This window comes from Magnolia sinica, chromosome 15 (genome assembly GCF_029962835.1).
Source record: "Magnolia sinica isolate HGM2019 chromosome 15, MsV1, whole genome shotgun sequence".
NCBI lineage: Eukaryota > Viridiplantae > Streptophyta > Magnoliopsida > Magnoliales > Magnoliaceae > Magnolia > Magnolia sinica.
Window position 1 is genome coordinate 67,486,212 of NC_080587.1, and position 6,242 is coordinate 67,492,453.

Here is a 6,242-nt window from a genome sequence, read left to right on the forward strand (position 1 = left end):
CCAAATGGTCCCAATCCTCAGGCTTATTGAAAATGGATCATATATAGGCCAAGAATCAGATTCATCCAGCAGTCTTCAATGTTGGATTTTGGGCACCAAGAAGATAATCTTGTTACGAGATATCTTAAATTTCTATATGTATTAGATGATCAATCAATTCACCACCCTAGTCGATCAATGGAATGAGCCTGGAATTATATAAATTAGTCTCAGGATAATTTTGGACAGTATCAATTAGGGGTGCACATCGAACCGGTAGAACCGGACCGTAACCGACCAAACGGTCCAGTTTAGTCCGGTTCTAGAGTGCACCAGTTCCGCTTCCGGTTCCAAAAATCAAAGAACCGATTACATTGGTTCGGTTCTCAATTTGGGGATATGTAGAACCGAACCGAACCGTGAAACGATCCATAGAACTGAACCGTGGATCCGATCCACAGCACCGAACCTGGAACCGAACTTGGAACCAAACCAGGAACTCTTTGATTGTTTCCATATTTGACTCATGATTTATGGTTTATACCATTTGATTATTTCTATAAATGTATTTTTGCACTCCTTATATAATATCTAAACCATTCATCAAATAGATCATAACATGAATGGATATGGGCTAGATAATAAAATAAAACATGCAATTGGGTTGAATTATAAAAAGCCCAGGATTGTGGAATCGAACCGGTTTTAATGGTTCGGTTCCAGTTCGGTTCTAGGGTGCTAATGGTCCGGTTCCAGTTTTGAATGTCCTAGAACTGTTAAGAACAGTTCGGTTCCAGTTTCACCCCAGAACCGGACCGAACCGACCCGTGTGCACCCCTAGTATCAATCGATCGAAGTCTTGGCTCAATCGATCAACGAAATTTAGAAATTACTTATAAATCCTATGGATAGTTTTGAGTATATTCAATCGCTCAAAGATGGGAGTTTGATCAATCGAGGGCGTGGTTGATCGATCGATGCTTACATCGATGACACGCACAATTTTGTGGAATTGCACAGTTTGTTTCCTATTCCGGATGCAAAACTATATATATGGGTGCAATTACAGGATTAGGGTATGATAATTAATGGTTAATTGTTTTTATGGTTTGGGGAGGTGAAAATGAGTATTTTTCGAGCAAGGTAAGTGATTTCATCTATTGTACTTTTGCATTCATAGTGATTCGCTGCCGCTTTGTGCTGTGATTTCTTTTTTCCTGCAAATGTTTTTCCACGTAAAATTCAATATGCTTATGATTGCTTTGTTTACATTTGCTTAATCTCTTGTGATCCGAATTCGGAGTTTGCTTCCGCGGATTCCCAACAAATGGTGTTAGAGCAAACGTTGTAATTCAAGTGTGGATTGAGTCATGGAGATTAAGGGATCAAACGAAGTATAAAACGGAGAAGTTCATTGGTAAAAATAGCTTCGAACTATGTAATGTGAAGATGAGAGGCCTCGTAGTTCAGTAAATGCTACAAAATGCACTCCTTGGTGTTGAAAAGTACGCAATGTCTATGAGCGATAAAGAGTGAGAAAAGTTGAATGAGAGAGGGAAAATCTCGGTCTAACTATGTTTAGCGGATGATGTCCTTTTACAATGTTTTGGATCAAAAGACCACCATAGGACTTTGGAAGAAGTTAGATAGCTTGTACATGATGAAATCGTTGTCAAATCGTTTGTATTTGAAGAAGCGATTGTATAATCTGAAGATGGCGAAAGGGTCAGATCTTAATGAACATATCAGCACGTTCAATTAGATCCTTTGTAAATTGACAAGCGTGGAAGTAAAGATGGGCGAGGAAGATCAAGTACTAATTTTGTTGAACTCTCTTCCAAAGTTATATGATAGCTTCGTAGACACGATGTGCCACCCTAGAGAGACCATTGATGTTGAGACTGTTATCAACCCTTTAGTCGAGGGTATTAAGAAAAAATGACAGCAACACGTGTTCCTCTATGGATGCATTGGTAGGCTACGGAAAGGAATTCAGAGTGGGAGAATGGAAATTCATCACATTCATAGTCTAAGTCTAAGGGTAAGGGAAAGATGAAGTGTAAGCCCCGTATCCTAGACCGTACCGTTCCGTAGACTTCCGCGGTCTTTCCAGTCGAATTCCGGCAACCTTCGATCCTTAACTGGCATTTGCGCACGACCCTGATTCACATGCCGTTAACCTGAGTCGACTCAACCCAAGACTTATACCCCTGCGACCGCGCCGTCGCCGCGGTTCCGATGCCGCGTCTCGCGCGCCGATCCGATACTCTGGCTAGGAGATGTGGGCCAGCGTTCGGTGCGAGGAAAATGCCACGCTTACGAATTACGAGAGAATCTCTACGAGATGTCACCTCAATTAATCAATCAATCCATCCCATCATGTCAAGTACATGTCAAGTACACCATCACCTCTCACCCATCCCCAAGCAACCCCAAAGTCAAAAAGTTCTTACACCACCCATGCCTTTCTTACACCAAGCAACCACAAAAGTCAAAAGAAGCCTTACACACCCATCCCTCTCTCTCCCATCCATCACTCCATCACACATCACCTCTCCTTACAACTCTCTCTCTCTCTCTCATTTCTCAACACACTTTCCAAGCAAGGGAAGAGAGTGCACGTCCAAGCCATTTTAAGAGAGAAAAGAGTGAGTTGTGTGGCCCACTTTCCCATCCCAAATCCATCATCCTAACCATTCAAACCTCATCTTCCACCATCAAAGTGAAGCACAAAGAGATAGGCTTTCCAACGGACCAAGAAGATCGAACGGTGGGTGCCTTTATAGGGTAGTTTTTATATTTTTTAAAGATGAGCCAAGTGAGGCCTACTGATCAATGGTATGGATCTCACCTTGGATCCTAAGATGTGGTCGATGGCCCACCTTGATTATCAATATCATTCCATGATGGGGCCATTCTCCATGGACCCCATCATGATGTTTACCTTCCTAGCTTGTATATGGGTCATCTAGACTGTCTATTTTTGTGGAGAAGGAATTTCCACCGTTGGATTTCTTTTTTTTTTTGAATTAATGGGCCCACATATAATGGGACCCACTTGATGTATGATTGATTGCAACGGAGGGCTCATAGTGTCGGGGTCCCTCCATCACGGGTGTCCCACTCTCTCTTTCTTCCTCTCTCCCTCTCTTTTTCATTTTTTTTTCTTTTCTTGTGTTAATATGGTCATGTGGCCCATCAGGATGGACCCCACCATGAGGCAGGTATTTTATCCAAGCCATTTATAAGAGGGGCCCACTTTAAATGAGTTGTACCCACACCATACATCATTTGGTGGCCCACCTAAGTAGGGCCCACCTCAATGCTTGTGCAAGGCCAAACCGTCCAGCGTCAAAGAGGGAAGACACAAATATTAGCTTGTTTCCAAGCTTATGGGGTGGCCCACTTATATAGGCCCCACCTTGATGTATGTATTCAATCCAATCCATCCATTCCATTCTCCAGATTATTTTAGGCGTTGAGTCAAAAAATGGGGCCAATCTGACTTTCAGGCGGGCCATAGCATAGTAAACAGCGTATTTATCGTTGAAACACCCTCCAATGTCTCTATACACTGAAATATGCTCAATATTGGGCTTGATTTGCTTGTCTTGAGCCATGGGGGGCCATTGGACGGAGTGGATTCTCAAGACGTGGGCCCCACATGTGAAATTCTGTGGGAAAACAAAAAAAAGAGATGCAGCAGCAGCAGGCACTGCTGCTGTCAGAAGGCAGCAGGCGCTGCCTGCGCACCGGCGGACGGACAGGCGGGTAGCAGCCCACAGGCCCAGACGTGGGCCCCACCATGATGTATATCTGTCATCCAACCTGTTCATTGGGTGGGCCACTTCCTGAAGTGGGCCCCCTCCGAAAATCAGCTTGATCTAGAGCTCAGGTGGTCCACATCGTAGGAAACAGTGGGCTTGAGTGGCTGCCATTGAAACCCTTTTGGGTCCTCACTCTTAGCAGATTTGGATGGAAAATAAACATTACGGTGGGCCCCATGTGGGGCTACGCCTGACGTGTGTGCTGTCCAGGCCGTCCAGGGCCTGGACGTGGATATATTATATTATATTATATATAGTATATATTGTATTATATATATTATATAATATATACATGATGGTGGGCCCTATGTGGGACCCACCTCTACCTTTCTAGTGTAGCTACAATACGTGTAACAGCTATTTAGCTGCCCCTTTGAAGGCAACAAGCCCACAGGCCCCACATTGATGTATGTATTTTACACCATTCATTGTTTGAACGGTGGGGCCCACCATGATGCACACGCTGTATCCATACCATCTAAACATTTTGAGATACCATTTTTATGGCATGGGAAAAAGGATAAATCAGATCTAAAGTTCAAGTGGACCCCACCATTTAAATAGTGGACCGTGACATCTACCGTTTAACTTCTAAGGGCAGCAGTAGTTTCCAATTTAGTTGATAATTGTTTTCAGATATAAAAAGACTTTTGATGGATTTCAATATATATATATATATATATATATATATATATATATATATATATATATATATATATATATATATATGAGGGTGGGCCTGATTTGACATACCTGAGGCCCATTCGACTCGGCCCATTTGATTGGCCCATAGGATTAGGCCCATCTTGATGTAGTTATGGCCCATCCGTTGAGGCCCACCTTGATATATATGAAGCCCATGTCATAAGGCCCATTTGATGTAACTAAGGCCCATGGGTCGAGGCCCAATAGGATGTACACAAGTCCATTGCAATGTGTGATCCCAACATGGTTTATGTAATGATGTTTACGACGGGCTATGCCTTGGGAGCAATGTTGGTTTGACGTCCACATTGCAAGTATAGTGTTGGTTAAATGTCCGCATTATGACTCTCCCTAGGGCCCATTGATAGGCCCGTGCATGTAATGTGTAGGCCGTCTAGGCCCATCTTCGTTGCAAACAGAATTCATCGCCATATAACATGCTTAGTATAGTCCCATGATTCATGCTCATACGCATCATATGTATGCTTGATATGAGGTGTGATTAATCATAGCATATGCCTTCGGGCAGATTGTTTATGGGCTCCCGGATAGGCGGTGCTGCCCTACATGAGCACACGATACGTGCAGGATTGTCGCATGATTGGATAGCGTGATTCATGCATTTTGCATTGGGTGATATGGTTACTAAACGCCCTAGCGACATCAGGGTCGTAGCCTCCACAGGCATATCGTGGTTGGCAGGATTGGATACCGAAAATCTTGTTCTACATAGGGTGCTATAGATATCCCTAGGTGAAAGTCCCTAAACCCTTATGGTACCAAGAGGTTGCTCCAACGTCTAGACCGAGTGGGTGCATGAGCGCCGAGTGCCGATTACCAGACGGTGGCGCTTTTCACTGTGTCGTGGTTAGTTGGAAGGGGGTGCGGCCTTACCCGCCCAAGAGGAGGGGGCAAAGCTAGGCTGAGTTTGACTAGCTCGAGGAATGGGTCCGCTATCGACGAGCCGAGCCCGATATTGGCAGGCGGATAGTGAGGTCTTTTCCACTCACCTTATTGCGCGCGATGGGGCGGCAATCTAGCTTGGAGTGTACTAGACCCCGGTGATATTCTAGAGTTGAGCTGTATTGATATGTGGACTTAGATGAGGATTCGCATGCTTGAGTTGCATTTCGCACTGCATGGCCTTGTTATGGCCGACATCATTCATGCCTTGCACCACATAGCCTTGGTACGGCTAATAGCATTCATGGATTCATCAGCATATTCCGCATTACTCTGATACTGCATAACTACTACCTTGCGCACACACTTTCACCGCCCTCTAAGCTTTCCATAAGCTTATGCACGACCGTTGCGTGCAGGTGACGTTGGAGCGCAGCAGCGCTGAGGCAGGAGCGCTTTGCAGATCATCTTGGAGTTTTTTGTTTATTATCATTGTATTTCCCTTTATGCTCATTGTACTTTTAAAGTTTTTGATCATAGTGGAAATGTGATGGAGTTTTTGGTTGTTGTTTGTGGGTTATGCCTTTGGTTATGCTTATTACGAATCAAACTGGTGTTGAAAATCCTCCTCGTAGCATCCCAGGATCAGAACCTGGCGAATGGGCGCTGGGAGCCGAGAATGGGGTTCTACGGAGGTTGTTGGCGCCGGATTCAGTGATCGGGAATTTTGTGAGCCCGGTTTCCGAGTTTGGGGCGTGACATGAAGTGTTGGAACTATGGAAGACGGGCATGTGAAAAAGGATTGACAGAATCCCAAAGCCCAAAAGA